The 16,432-nt window shown below is 36.7% G+C and overlaps 1 protein-coding gene across 2 annotated transcripts in view; it reads right to left on the bottom strand.

Annotated features, from left to right (window-relative positions):
- Positions 1-16,432, bottom strand: part of LOC139949281 (secretin receptor-like) — a 163,032-nt gene that overhangs the window by 124,665 nt on the left and 21,935 nt on the right. For both annotated transcript variants that reach the window (XM_071947690.1, XM_071947689.1), the window contains exon 2: positions 16,069-16,129. The gene's annotated coding sequence lies outside the window, so the exon portion shown is untranslated. The remainder of the gene's footprint in view (positions 1-16,068; positions 16,130-16,432) is intronic.

Genomic DNA, 16,432 nt, shown 5'->3' with positions numbered 1-16,432 from the left:
TCTTTTATTAAATTAAATCTGTTTTGTTTTAAACAGTTACCAATATCAACCAGAACGTCGACTTAAACAAAGTATCAATTTCCATAATTGTGGCAGCGGTTCCAATGTGGGACTTTCTATTCCCTTTAACAAGTTCAGTTTCATTCTGGGTCAGATCACCCGATTATAAGTCTATTTATAATCGACAGTGCCGGTGTATCCCAAGTCAGTCACATTGTGGAGGCTTTTATTGAATTATCCCACTCGCTAGATTACATCATGATCTTTTAGTCATCATGTCTCACTCTAAACTTCCAAGGAACATTAATTCAAAACCGAAGACAAGAAGAAGAAAATATTCTCAAAGGTTTTGCTGATATTCATCACTCTCTAAACCATTAGTGAAGATGATTCTTATCGAAGAAGTCGGGCAGACAAAGATGCTTGGAATAAAATGAGTCTGTCCCAAACCGTTTAAGATATATTACAGTTCATTTTGGTCTGTATCTTTAGTGTCTCCTTGACTTCTACTTATCCTCCCACCATAAAACAACCCCAACCCCAATACTATATTGATAAATTAACCTAAACCGCAAAGACTGCCGGATGAATTTACATTTTGCCCTTTCCGGGATACACACACTGTGTTGTAAACGCCCAAACTGTATGGGTCAGAGGTCATGACCCTATAGGCTGAGATATTATGACCTCTAGGGACCGGATGGTCATTAATACGCAATATTAAACGCTGTTTTTTTTTTTTTTTTGCGATTGTAGCAAATTCTAACAAAGGTACAATGCTTGTTATAGACCTTTCTTTTGCAACGTCACAGCCCGAGTTTTTGCCAACCCAGATTGGAAAACTATGGAAAGCCGTAAGTGCAAATTAAGAAAAGATCGTTATTTTTGTAACAATGTAACCAAATTTGTTGATTTTGTTAAAAACAAAACAAATAATTATGAGAGGTATTTTATTTAATTGAAAGTTTGCAGAAAATGCTGAGTTTGGTTAAAACATCTGTTTTTAAGATTGAGTGTTTTACTAACATTCGGCCGACCATGCCAACCAAGGCGGTTTGTTTATCAACAAAAGAAAGGTCTATATGGAGAGAATTTTCGCAATCTTTTGTTTGCTTGTGATTTTGACAAAATTACGATTTTCAAATTGACCAGTCGCAACATGTGTTTCAACGCAAGGCCTTGACCTACTGCTATAGTAAAATACCAATCATTACAATTTTTAATTACAAAAAATAAGAATGTTTCACAAATCAAAAAATGTTATAATAACTTGCTTCGAAACAGCTCAATAAGGAATGGATACTGATTTTTTTTTTTAGGAATTCATATTATTTCCAGTAACTCTCCATCCATATTGTACCCGTACCATCAGGGTTACGGTAGAGTGGACTCACTGAGTGGGATTAACATGATTTTAAAAACTAATTATTTTTCCTATAATATAATGGTTGCTAACTAAATAATAAGGGTAGCTTTTACGTCCCCACAGCTGCTTTGATTGCTCGTAGTACGATTGTGCCTCTTTGTGCTTCTGTTAAAAAGACAACATGTTTTACAACATTCTGTTTTCGTTTCATTATCTCAAAAATGTCTAAACAATAGAATTCCATAAAAATCAATATGCAGATTGAGAAGTGAACAAACCCATATGGCGCTATGTACATGCTGTGATTTTAAATACGCGTACTATATGAAGTACAGAATGAAAAGTTTAAACGCTAGTTAAATGTAAAAAAAAAAAAAAAAAAAAAAATATATAGTTTTAAACACACGTAGATAATAATACTAAAATAAAAAATGTTACAAGCATTTACCCCTGAAGTAAAAAAAAGTAAAAAATAAGAGGACAAAATCTGTATTGAATTTGAGCTGCTGTTAAAAACACACGATGTTAATTTTTGTTCCATACCGCCGCGAGTTCATATCCACAGCTACTTAAAAAACGAAGCAAGAAAAATACGTCATTTGCTGTTTTGAGAAAGTGAAAACATCTCTTTACTGCGGAGGCAGAAAGATGATACTGGGGGATGTATGGTTTGCCAATTGTTCATTTCATTTCAATAGCTATCAACATAATACTTGAATCTAGCTTTTACAGGCATAGCTATTTATAGCTTGGCTGTAATCGCAGTCCGAATGGGATGAAAGTTAGTAGAGAACCGTTGGAGATGATGATAATAGAGGAGGTAGCTGTGAAAACAAGTGTTGTGATGGGCTTCTTATGAAGAGTCTTTTTATGATAAGATCGTGACTATAGACAGTTCCAGAGCTTTGTGAAACATGGTTATTATGTCTAGTAGTAATGGCTAAATGTCGTGTTGGTGTTTTATCATGGTTCGGGAATAGATATGGGGACCATACGATATATATGAAATGGATGGCTTATTACAGATATGCTTCGTCATGGTAGGATCATTCGTACCAACTTACAAGTAAGCAAAATACTACTTGTATTAATTAGTGGCAATGCATGGGTACGGGTAAAGTGATACGATCCCCACTTAAACCTTTTTTTTATACAGGCAAAAGCACATGCCCAAAAGTTCACAACAAATCTAATTAATTATAAATAAATAAATAAAAATTCCAAATGAATTCTACCAACTTTAGGTGAGCTAGCTCAAAAGCCAAACGGGTAACATAAAACAAATTGACAAACAATTTGAAGTTTGGTTGTCACGGAAAGGAATTGTTTGTTGTCAAGAGGCTGAGTAGTTTTGAAAAAAAATCATGTAGCATTGATTACTATGGGAATACACACCTAAGAATAAGGTATTTATGGATAGCACCACCAACGGTAGAACTTGGTCATCTGTTGTCCACTTCTAGCGGGCCAATTTCTACTGGTCACGCATCAAGCAATTGAAGATTGCGTCTTGAAATATATTCCTTGCATTGATTCTATGAATAAGAATGGTTTCCTATTTCACGGGTGTGTAGTTCAGGTATATTGACGCAATAATGATGATCAAATTATGCGGCCCAAGGTGAATTTATTGCGTTCGGAGCTACATGAAACATTCACAACGGAACAGAGGCGACTTTGAAATGTTTGAATTGATACAGAAATTACTTTCACAGAACCAGAGATTTTTTATGCAGAGTATTAATATCCTATCTTGTGTCTTGTTATACAATTTGTATTTGATTTTCATTATTTTATTTGTTACTTCTTTTGTTGTTGTTGTCCCAAAGGCAATATTTAAAGTGCACTAATGAAATAAAATGACGAATATTATTTCCTTGCTTCAAGAAAATCTTCAGAAATATCCCGTCCGCTTTGATTTGTTTAGAGTAAGTTCATTTGCAAAAATTGAGAAATTTAACTTCAGATAATGGATATGCACTCATGATATACAGATATTTTTGAAAAGACAAGTTCTAATTAATGATGGGTTTTCTGAAGGTTAACTTGCACGCAATCATATGGTAAAAACACTAACATGACCAAATGGTATCTTGGGCAAATGTCACAACGCCGATTATACTGTTTTAAATGGATAAATATACGTTTGGTAATTACTCTTAAAATAATTTCCAATAACAACTTTGGGTTAGAAGCCTATACAGCGGCTTTGGATACGTATAAAAAAAATTAATAAACATTTCACTTCGAGTTAATGTGGTTATATAAAACAAAATATAAGTTGCTACGCCCCAAATATTGAATGTGAAGAGCGTTTCGGGTTAGGAATTATACGTGGACATTTATTCACTTCGGATTTTCGGCAACACCTCAAAAACACAACCACCTTTTGAAATTAACTTTTCACATAAGCAGTTTAGTTTTATTGTCAACAAACTTAACTTAAATGCATTTATAAAGCGCTTTAACACTGTTTCAAAGCGCTGTACAGTTAAGGAAAACATTAAAATGCAGGATTAAAAAACATGAGAAAAATAGCAATATATTCATACATTATAGGATTACAACGATCGAAAGGTTAAAAAAACTAAAAGTTTACTTCAAAGAAAATAAAATCATCTCGTGTCAGTCAAAAGAGTAGAAAACACGCAACCTCAAATAATAACCAATTTAAAGGAACACGTTGCCTTGGATCGGTCGAGTTGGTCTTTGAAAAGCGTTTGTAACCGTTTTTTATAAAATGCATATGGGTAGAAAGATGTTGTAAAAGTAGAATACAATGATCCACACAAACATGCCTCGAAATTGCGTGGTTTTCCTTTTACCTCGTCGACTAACACGTCGGCCATTTATGGGGGTCAAAATTTTGACTCCCATAAATGGCCGACCATGTTAGTTCGCACAGTAGAAGGAAAACCACGCAATTTCGAGGCAAACTTGTGTGGATCATTGTATTCTACTTTTAAAACATCTTTCCAACCATATGCATTTTATAAAAAAAACGGTTACAAACGCTTTTGTTTTGACCAACTCGTCCGATCCAAGGCAACGTGTTCCTTTAAGCTGAGGGGTGAAATATCAGTTAGCTTGGAAATATTATTAAGTTCCCTTTTCCGGCTGTCAAAAAAGCGTCCCAGCGGACATTTTTGAAACCCCAAATTGTCGAATATGACGTCTCCAAACTCACAATGGGACTCTTGGATGACAATAAGGCGTGCATGGTTATGAAATGGTTGCCATGGCTATTAAAACCGTGCAGCAACAAGCGGATGTTTGCGCAAGGTCGCTATAGTGGACATTGCGTTTGGAGTGGATAGAGTTTTCATTAAAGCTGGAGCAATGATATGGTACCTGTTTCTATGTTGGGAAAAGTAGTCAGTTAGGCCTACTGGTTGTAAAAACACCAAGGTTTAAGAATAGCCGAAATTGTGCCGAACTTGATGTCAGCATCCGTACTGGAAAACGTCATCGAATCTCATGGTTGAGACAGGATTCCCTTCGAACATTGATAGATGGATACCCACTGCTATGATGAGAACAGTATAGTTGTTAAAGCCATTGGACACTTTCGGTAAACATTGGACACTTTCGGTAAACAGTATTGTACAAGGCCCACACTTCGTGTATCACAACTTATATATAAAGTAAAAAAAACTGTTAAAACTTAGGCTCAATTAGTCATCGGAGTCGGAGAAAATAACTGGAAAACCCGCCCTTGTTTCCGCACGTTTCGCCGTGTCATGTGTTTAAAATTAATCCGCAATTCTCGATATCGAGAATTTATATTGTTTTAATGTTTTCTCAAAAATTAAAGCATTTCATGGATTAATATTTCAAGAGAAGTCTTTCACCATTACCTTCTGAAAAAGTGTCAGTTGATGGTTGTAAAAACACCGTGGTTTTATAATAGATCAAAGTTAGGAGAACTTGATGTCAACATCCGTTAAGTCATCGAATCACATTGAACAGTTTTCAAAAACAAACGTGTTCTGGCCCAGGCTGATATAACGTTTACATTGGTTAATCGCTAACAGCAGCTGTTGTAAGATTCCCTTCGAAGTATAATGGTTTGAACAAGTTCACTCATAATTATAAGGGTCGTTTTTATTTTGCTTTTTTATTTCTCAATTAAAGTGGTTTCCGTTCGATAATGCTGTGACAAGAGATGCGGTTGGTACCCGCTGTCACCTCACCGAAGGAGGGTTGATTTGAATGTTGTTTTTTTTTATATATATATATACTGTGGAACTTTTTGCTCTTTTCTCAAGAAGTATAGAAATTAAGTTCAGCTGGAACTTTCGCATGTGACTTTTATTGTTTATCTTTGTTGATAAAATTGCCCATTAAAGCCATCATCACATTGACAGAAACGAATCTATGACTCTGGTCTTGGCCTCGATGCCCCTTTAAGAAGGTTTCCCATAAATTTTAAGATTCTACAATATAAGTGCAAAATGGAAATGGCCTTGCCCTTTCAAAGATAAGATTCCAGGTTTGTTATTCATGTAGAGTTAAAATCTCTTGGGAAACCAAATACGACTCACAAAATTGTCTTGTTTTTATTTCGTTTCCGATTATTAACCGATGATATAATTTGAAAGGTCAGTGCGTTTGTCCCTGTAGAGTGGCGTGTGAGTCAAATTAAGGAGTACAATGTACCCTGCCAAAAAAGGTTCAATCAAGACTGAGGGAATTCGCACCAAACTGCACAGAATATTTCAATGTAATCGATAACTGTGTGAAACCCGCGTTTCTTATTCATGTAGTTTGAATTTCAGAACAGTGCAAGTAGACAAGAATTCAATAAACTATTCTCAACTAGACTGTCCCCGTGTGTTACCTAGGAACACAAGATGTTACAACGATCAAGATAAGGAGCTGCAGGCACCACGCAGAAAGATCTACGCATAAACCAAGAAAATCGAGTTCATAGTCAAGAACATCGAGCCTAGAACCACTGACATGAAGTTGAGAACCATGATCAATTAACAGATCTAGAAACGAGCAAGCCCAGATTCAAGCCAACGAGTCTATAACCATAAGAACACCAAGTTGAGAACCATGATCAATTAACAGATCCAGACACGAGCAAGCCCAGATTCAAGCCAACGAACATGGAGTTTAGAACCATGATCAATTAACAGATCCAGACACGAGCAAGCCCAGATTCAAGCACACCGAGTCTATAACCATAAGACCACCAAGTTGAGAACCACAAAAGGAAAGAACCAAGAACAACGAGCCCAACACCAAGATCGTCGTTGGGCCCAGAACTAAAAACCCTCGAGCCTAGAACCAAGAACAACGAGCCCAACACCAAGAACGTCGTTGGGTCTATAACCATAAGAACACCAAGTTGAGAACCACAAAAGGAAAGAACCACGAACAACGAACCCAACACCAAGAACGTCGTTAGGCCCAGAACTAAAAACCCTCGAGCCTAGAACCAAGAACATCGCCCAGAACAACCACTTATTAGGTTGAGAACCAAGAACACTAAATCAAAGAGCCACGCGTTGTCTGACAAAAGAAACTTATCCATTGAGAAACTCAAGTATAACCATATAGAAAAGGGTGGTTCTTTCTATATGGTATAACACAAGACCAACCTTTCCCCGAATTCTCACCTGATACATTACAAGTTGCAGGCCTGTATGCTTCGTTTTTGAAAGGGCAATGGCACCAAGACATTTTCTCCATTGTAAAGGGCAGCTTAAGAGGAAATTATTTTTTAATTTCTACTATGGGTGTTTCAAGGGCACTAAGGCCTTCAGGGGACATGGAAGCATTCGCCTTCATTGCCTCCGTGAAGTATCAGGATTGAGGTTGTAAACATAGGATGTCATTGCATTCACAATCAAACCTGTTTCTCTCATTATAAAAAATGATACATCTGAGAGCGCCAAGCCGAATCGACTGAAGTCTTACTATCCATTCCATAAGTCTAACCAATCTCATTGTCACCACGTTTTGGGTTACTCCTTTACATCACAAGACATCACCCAATTGGTTTCTTAGATGATTTTCGTCTTTGATGATAGAAATATTTACTACTCTCCATTTCTTCAGTTAAAGGCACTGTACACGTTTGGTAATTGTCAAAGACTAGTGTTCTCACTTGGTGTATCCCATAAGCATAAAATAACAAGCATGTAAAAATTTGGGCTCAACTTGTCATCGAAGTTGCGAGAAATGATGAATGAAAAAGTACCCTTATTGGACAAATTTGTGTGCTTTCAGATAGGAATAAAAGACTTCTAGCTAGAAGTCTTAAAATATATTAGTGAGAAATAACCTCTTTCTCAAAAACTACGTTACTTCAGAGATAGCCGTTTCTCACAATGTTATATACTATCAACAGCTCTCCATTGCACGTTACCAAGTAAGTTTTTAAGTTTATATTTGTTTTGAGTAATTACCAAACATGTACCTTCCCTTTAATGTTGCATTGGCTGTTATTCAACGACTCTTCTTATAGATGCTTCTTATAGAAGGTGGAATATAACATCTCAATGTACCCTTTACTCATTAGTCAGACAGTTCATCCACTTTTAAAAGAATGTAAAACTAGACAATACGACAATCAAACGAGCCGAAAATCTCAATCATAGGACTCTTCAACTTTCCCTTACAATTGTTTTTACGAACAATACTTTCGTTAACGTCTCCACAGAGAAAACCTCTAAAAGATTGATTTGAATCTTTCTGATTCTTTTTCTTTAACACAAAAAAAAGTCAACCTGGAAATCGTGGCTGAGAGTCAAAGCGCCCTCTTCCGAGTCGAATAAATTACGTTCCTGAAACTATCAATAAATAATCGCTTTTAATCAGCGTTTATCTCACAGAAAACCTGGCATATTAGAACACCTGAAGGTTTTAGTATCACTGATTGTATTTTTAATTAGAACTCCAGAATAGGGCTGTTTCTAAGCTGTATGTCTACGACACAAGGTCCATACCTTCCAATTTTAATAATGTTATTTTTGGGGAGATTTTAATTCCTAAACAAATATTTTTATATTATGACTCTAAACCATACACCCACCTAAACACAATACTCGTTAGATTTGTTGGGTATAGTTTATGTCACATAAACATGATAAAATAATGTACGATAGACATCCAAGATTTGCATCACATGTCTAGCAAGACAACCGTTTATATAAAATTCGATATACAAAGATCAAACTTAAAAGGTATTTTCTTCGAAATGAAGAAGCTAAGAACATCGTGTTATCAAGAGAGTTCCCCGACTTAAACAAAATCAATAAAACTGTCCAGGAAGACTCTCGGCGCTCAAGACGCGGTAAATTTTCTAAAATAATTCAATTTTAGATAGTACACCATCATTTCGTCTGTATGGTTTTCTTCGTACCAACTTCCATGAGCTGATGATGGGCTGTCCCCCTAAGGGACGGGGTCGGGGCAAATATTTCCCCCTGTCCCACGGAAAGTGTTTTGCTACAGGCTAGCCTTGTTCTGTCCTTTGAGCTTGGTGGACTCGTCTAGTCCTTCCGATTCTAAAGATATTCCCAGTTCACTAATTTGGCTGGATATGATTTTATTCTTACCCATTCAGCTTTGATATGTTGTTTCCCCACAATGGATGGGGTTGGGGAAAATATTTTACCTTTCCCTAAGGAAAGTATTTTGCTAAAAACTATAGATTTTAGACTCCCTAAGTCCTTGGGGCTAGGTGAACTCGTCTAGTCTTTTCAGTTCATAAAGATGTTCATATACACTAATTCGGTTATGATAGTCTTACCCTTTCAGCTTTGATAGGTTGTTCCCCCGAGGGATGTTGTCGGGAAAATATTTCCCCCTGCCCAAAGGATAGACATCACTCGTTCTCAAGAGGCTAAACTCGTCTAGTCCTTTCAGTTCTAAAATGTCCCTTATGGTTGGAGGGTTACTCTAGTTCACTAACTTGGTTTGATATGATTTTGTTCTTACCCATCGAGGGATTGGGTCGGGTAAATATTTCCCCCTGCCCCAGGGTTGGTTTTTCAAGAGGCTAAACTCGTCTAGTCCTTTCAGTGTTAAAGGGTTACTCCAGTTCACTAATTACCACATTGAAGGTCACGCCCCAAGGGTGAAATTAAACTCGTCAATGACTACCGAGTGCTAAAGCATTCGATTTGAAACACGATATCATGAGTACTGCAACCAAGTATTAATTAAACTTGACTAAGAGCAAGTCTACTTCAATATCCATCTGGGATAACCAGGGTTCGTCGACATAAGGCAGTGCAGTGGTCAGTTAGAATACCGGAGGGAGTAACAAGAGTAGAGGGACTGAGTTTATTGACTTGTTCATTTACTCGGTTCGTACTCAGATTGGGCTGGAAACGATTTTACTTACATTTTCTTGATTCTATCTCCCATATTCCGCAGGGATTTTAAGTTTATAGAACCAAAAAGATATATATTGTCATACAATGTATATTATAGGGACTTAGCAATGATATTGGCCACACAAATACGGTTTATTTTTTATTAATGTTTCATATTGTTATAGAAGAGAGAGTAACTTTGTTTCTTAGAGACAATCCTTACAAATAAATTGAGCAAATAATCAATCGGTTGAATCAGCAATATTATTTGATCAACATTCAAATTCATCAAGAGGGCACGTTATGTTTGGATGACCTGTTAAAAAAGCACAGCCCTACCCTGGGAGGGCTCTGATCGTGTAATAAAGCGGTATATTGTCCAAAGAACTAAACAAATATTGCAAATATTTTTAACACTGCACGGTTTCCTCAATGGACATAACAGCTTGAAACGTTTTCTATAGGCAGGCACTGCAGGTTGTTGTCAAATCATTGAAAATTCATCTCTCTAAAGATCTCCTGCTGGTCTTAAGACACCTCATGAAAACGCACACAATGTGTCTACATATCGCTGTGGAAATTAATTATACAGAAGGCCATTCTAATTCACCTCACGTTCATTCTACACAAAGGGAATCCATTAATATTGAGAAATGAATTCTGCCCACAGTAAGGCGATATTTAATCTTGGGTTACTAGGACTGAAACATGTCTTACACACCTAGCAATGTTACGTATGAATACATAACATTTCATGTACAAGAAAACATGTGAGGAATTTGTAACAGTAAACTGTAATGAGTTTGTAGCCACTGTGGCTAGAAACACTGACTACAAAACACTTTGGGTCCGCAGAGCTTACAATACAAATTAAAAGTCCAGACTGGTTTTCCTTCCAAGAAACCAAAGGAAGTAAAAACGCACATGGGTGGTATAGTTTTAACATGTTTCATATATAAGCTTCCAATACAAAATATAGGAGCAGTGGCTTTCTTTACAAAAAGGAAGGAAACCAAAGTAAAAACGCACTTGCTGGGGTTGTAAAGGTTCTTACATGTCTTATACACCAACAACAAAGCATCATCCAAGTATTATTTCTTAACTTTCTATTTCAGATGTAACGTTATACTCAAAAACAGATAGATTTTCTCGACATTTCCAACTCAACCTATTGATGGCGCTCTTTAAGTATCAGCTGGTATCCTGTGTGCACAGTCAGCGTTATCGAGTGCCATATATATTTGAATGAGAACAAGTATTAACGGTTACCAGCGACCATTCTAATGACTCGCTCGCTAATATAGTGGAATGGTCTGATCGCCCGGTACCTTCAAACAGAGGAGCCTATGTGTATTTATTTTAGTGTACTAAAAGTCTACATCTGAGATTCAAATGACGATTAAAGTGTCAAATAAACCAAAACCTTAAAAAAAAATTAAAAATTCACACAACTTTAATTTCTAAACCTTACAAAAAAACAATATTCGCTTAGAGTCGCGCCCCACGGAGTTGTATATGACAATGCTTTTCCTTTAAAAATATTGCCAAAGGTCTACCTGCTAACACCTGTCACCTTCCTTACCCCAGTTTTCCATTTGAACTGGTCACAATTTCAGAATTGGTCATGGGCAGGCTCAAGTGACCAGGAGTGACCATGCATGATGGATCCATGACAGAAAATCAACGAGTCAAAAATTACAGTTATGACAACCACTAAGGGGACAAAATCAACACTTTTTAATAAAGATGTTAACATATGGTTTTAGATTATGCATAACTGTGGTGTACACTGTAGTTGAGAGTTATTTAATCATAATCATTACTATGGATTTTACTTGACTTTGGCAAAAGCGAATTTTGTCTATTGAAAGATATTTATCTTGAATTAAGGTTTCTACTATACCTTAAACTTATAACTTTGATATCGCAATGCAAACCCCTGATCTGGGAGTGATTCATACATACTTGAATAACACTCGGTTCCTTATTGATTATTAGTTATTATTCAGTGCGCTACAGGCGCATATAGTAGAGAAGAGCATCTGCACCAACCGGTTTAAATGTGAGTACTATAGAGTTATATATATATAACTCTATGGTAAGTCCCCTCATAAATAACTCCAAATGCTAACCGTGTGTCCCTTAAGCAAACACATACAAGGTGAGCAGCTAATCTCCGCATTCAATTGTAAAAATAAACTACAGAATTGTTTATAACCTTGTGAGTAATTTTCCTAAATGTGAGTGATTAAAAGTCGACTGATAGTGAAGCATTTATGCATTCCAGTGCATGAAACAATTGATCCGTGATACATCGCTCTCCTCCCAATACAAGTAAAAACAAAGCCGAGCTGTTAAGAATTTAATTAAATGATTGAAGTTTATTGGAAAGAAACAGGTGCAGTCAACCGTGGTTATTATTAAACCTGTTATTTATCTCGTTAGGTCATGGTTAGACTCGTCACCAGTAATTCGATTGTTTTGGTCCGCTTGAGATGGTGATAACATCTCAGTGAGTAGTGGAACTAATTAATTGCGTAGATTCTGAAACTGTTAATGAACCACTGGCGTTGAATACAAGGGTCAATATAGCTGCTTCAATGCAGATAATGGTGCTTATAAAGCAGAAATTTGCAGGTTACCAGTCTCAAATTGTACTTGTGACAATATGGTAGTTTGGCTGGTAACCCTATTCTGTACATCAAAATTTGGTTGTGCTTAGCTGTTTTTCGTTTAAGGAGGCAGAGAAAATTGCTAAGCAGAAATGTGCAGGATACCAGTCTCAAATTGTACTTGTGACATGGTAATTTGGCTGGTAACCTTATTCTGGTATTCTCATTTGGTGTATCCCAACATTTGCATAGAATAACAAACCTGTGACAATTTGGGCACAGCCGAATTTGCAGAAGACTTATGTAAGAAAAAAAAAAAAAAATTGTTACATTACTTGTTGTGTTTTCAGTTGCATAGTAAAAGGCTTAAGCTGAAGTCTTTTATTATTTGAGAGAGAAATTACCTCTTCATGAAAAACTACGCTAAATTAGAGGGGGCCGTTTCTCACAATGTTTTATGCTTTCAACAGCTCCCCATTGCTCGTAATAATAAGTAAGTTTTTATGCAAAACAAAATATTTTGAGTAATTACCAATAGTGTCTTGTGCCTTTAAGCAGCTCTATGAAATTGGGCACTGAAATATCCAGGACTACTTCTTGCATGCATAAATAGATCACTCAAAGAAGGTGTCTTTTCCCAAACTTTAAAAATCAATAAAGGAATCTGCGTGAAGTCAGTTCCCATTAGTGGGTTTGATTGAAAGGTTGGTTCGCCAGGACCCGCGTTGATCGAGCACTTAACATTGCCACCAAAAGGACGGTTCGGAATGTGTCGGCAAACAGAGAAATGTCTACCGGGAAACGGCGCGACGGTACGGCAGGCGAGTTCTAGGTGTTCGCTCTTAAGGAAATAAACTTGACATACTGTTACCTTGATTGTTGTGGATGCTTTGAGAATGTGTTACGCACACAAATACCTCTTCCATCTCAGAAAATGTTAAAGGGGTAAAATGCGCCTTCGGTATTTTCAGAGTAGATGTTTCTATATGTCTTTGATACAGTTCGTATTTGGACCCAAAACACTAAGACTATCACACAACCTTACATTGTACATTCACATTGTGTATGTACAGCGAACTTTACTTTGTTCTAGTTCGATATTGGACATTGGACATTGGACAATCACATAGGTCTGTTTTCTAGTTCAATAACATGGAGTTCCTATGTGAACGTAGACATTCGCTGTTGTACAAAACGCAAGACAAACCATGACATGCTGAGAACAACACAATAATTAACTCTGACTCAAATAGAGTAAATCATCATTTTCAAGCATGTGCTTTTAAACTTAGCATAAGTTACATCTGCTCTAGAATGAGTTCTGATCTAGAATGGTAAATAAGGGGTTGTGGGTTCGAATCTCATCCTAGTAATTTGCATTTTGATTTCTTTTCACATAACTGGGAAAGTACTGAGTATGCCGTGCTTACACACATCGGTGTTTTGGTACACTACGTTGCTTATAGAGAGAAATTGCTTCAATCGGTATAATTTATGGTTACTCTCAGCAATGATACAAAAGTGTTAAATTGTCTTTTCACAAACTTCCACAAACTTCCACGGTAAATTTTGGCTTTTTTGTTTTTAGTGCACACAAAGTGCCTGGAACAGATAGCTGTGTGCGCATGACGATGATGCAACAAGTAATTCAAATACACGAGGTGGAGAATTTTCATCATGTTTGCATTAAGATAAAGTAACATGACGTCAGTTTGATGAAGATGTGTCTCACAGTGTAACATGGAACCTTATAGGCGGGGAGAATGTCAAATTAAATTGTGTGATGTACTTATTTTTCCTTAAGAGAGAGTCCTCATGTGAGTATGTAGGGGAAATGTACAAGTATCTCGCGTTAATTGCCATTGAATTCGATACCCATTCAGTGCAAAATATGTCAACATCCGAAACATCCGATCACACTGTTTAATTTTCTGGTATTAAAATTATTAATTGGGTATCTATAATTGTGTTATAGCTAGCACTGACACACTGTTATGCTACAAAACATTCCGTAGTCAGGCTTTAAGCCGTATCTCTACCTGGCTTAATAGCCGTAACCGTATGGCTTAAAGATGTTGAATGGCTTATATAGCCGTAGTATGGCTTGTAGCCGTATCCTTAGCCTGGTATATAACCATAGCCACCCGTTGCTTATTATGTATATTGGCTGTGATCTGTCTTAAAGCCGTATTCTTAGCCTGGCTTATAACCATAGCCAGGGTTATAACCGTAGCCGTCCATTGCTTTAATCGTAGCCGCCTATGGCTACTAGCCGTAGTCTGGCTTATTATCTAAGCCTAAGAACTACCTGTTCGAATGTCGTTTCTAGCCAATAGCCTTAGGTATCTCCTATTATGCTATTAGCAATCTACTTTCACAGCGTATAATCAATAACCCGCTAATAAAGTTGACATCAGTACCAAAATTGCCGGAAACATTTCCGTTTGACTTGATCCAAGGGGGAAATAATTACATCTAATAAACGCTGCTATTAGGCAAAATTGGAAAGATGTTTTTGTTGCTATTTATTGCAAATAATAAAACTGACAAAGTACATTTTGTATTGCTATTTTTATAAGGATGACGTAAATTGTACGTCATCTGCCGTTTTCCCCGAAAACGTGAATTGTATAGGGGTTTGTTTTGTAAAGTTTTGTAAAACTTGACAGCTTATGAAAAAGAATATTTAATAATGGCCTGACGTCTCGACCACAGCAGAGTCGGTTTCGAACAACCATTAATTCTATTTTATCATGCAAAAAAAAAAGTTCTGTAATAAATATAATTTTTAAACTTGCCCTTTAATGCAGAATCAACCTATTCGGGAAAAGCTGCAAACAAGTAGAGTCGTGCGAGGAATACATGAGCGGTGTTTGGAGTGGTTCAGCTATACGCAGTGTGACACGACAACCTTTTTACCTTATATTATTATTATTGGCGTGTTGTCTGACATTACAATTAGATCTACGTGTTGTTTAAGGGTTTGAAATGTATAGAAGGTTTATGGCAAATGTCTTCAAGACTCCATGTTTCAAAACACCTTTTATATTTCTGAAAATGTGTATTAAATTGTTGTCTGTTGTTGTTACGCCTTTACTTGTAATGTATCCTCCTTATACACGGGGAAGACAAAATGTCATGCTTTTTATCATGACAACTTGAAAATGAATCTTGAGTTTCAGGAGAGCTGAACAAATTATTATAATTAAACAAAACTATACAAAAAATCATTTTGGGTTGAACGAATCCCAAATCATCTTTAACTGTGCCCTGTGACTTTCACTTTTGGTTTAACATTTGATAGAATTTAAAAAGACAGTTTTTGAAGAGGGTTCACCATGACAACACTTTTGTTTAAGAACTATTGTTGGCGATTAATTTTATATAAAAGACATTCATGAAGCGAAGTCTCTTAAAAGCACTCAGTTGCTTTATGAAACTAAGTACAGGTGCCCTGTTTATTTCCTCTCAAAATAACTTCAACATCGCAAACATTTATAAATTGGCTGTGGGCCGAGGCTTTTACGACAATTTACAGTTGGTGCGAGCGCTAACAGTAAAGACACGAGCCCTGTTTCCGACAATTCTCACTCAGAGAATTTATTTTTACAAGAGAACACTCCAGAGAGTTGAGCAGCTCTTACGGATGTCAGGCATGAAAACCAGTCTCACTCAGGCAGTGCAGACCTACCACCTTAAGCTTTAAAGCTTGACCGCTAAAATAAGAATAAGCTACTGACATATGAGGTGTACTTACCAATTCCTTACACGGTGCAAGAGTCACTCAAAGGTCCACTTGGGTGCGTTGGGGACGGCCACTAAAGGTTAGACAAAAGGTAAAACAAATTACCAGAAGGGAGGTTTGACTAAAAATGACCAACTAGTGACCGTCTGAAATAATACATTGGGACGTGTGGCCTAAATGAAGATGCATTTGAGGGAGAGACTATAATGCCAGTGAGTATATCCCCCAAGGCATTGAATAAGAAACTAGGTTAGGAAAGTAGAAACGTAATTAAAATGAAGGTGGCGGTCAACTTGAATACTCGTTGTAAATCATTTATCTGATGAAATAGAATGAATGAAGAAATAGATTGAATGCAAAATAGGGATGATAAAAC

This window comes from Asterias amurensis, chromosome 16 (assembly GCF_032118995.1).
Source record: "Asterias amurensis chromosome 16, ASM3211899v1".
Lineage (NCBI taxonomy): Eukaryota > Metazoa > Echinodermata > Asteroidea > Forcipulatida > Asteriidae > Asterias > Asterias amurensis.
This window is presented reverse-complemented; position numbering and strand designations above follow the sequence as displayed.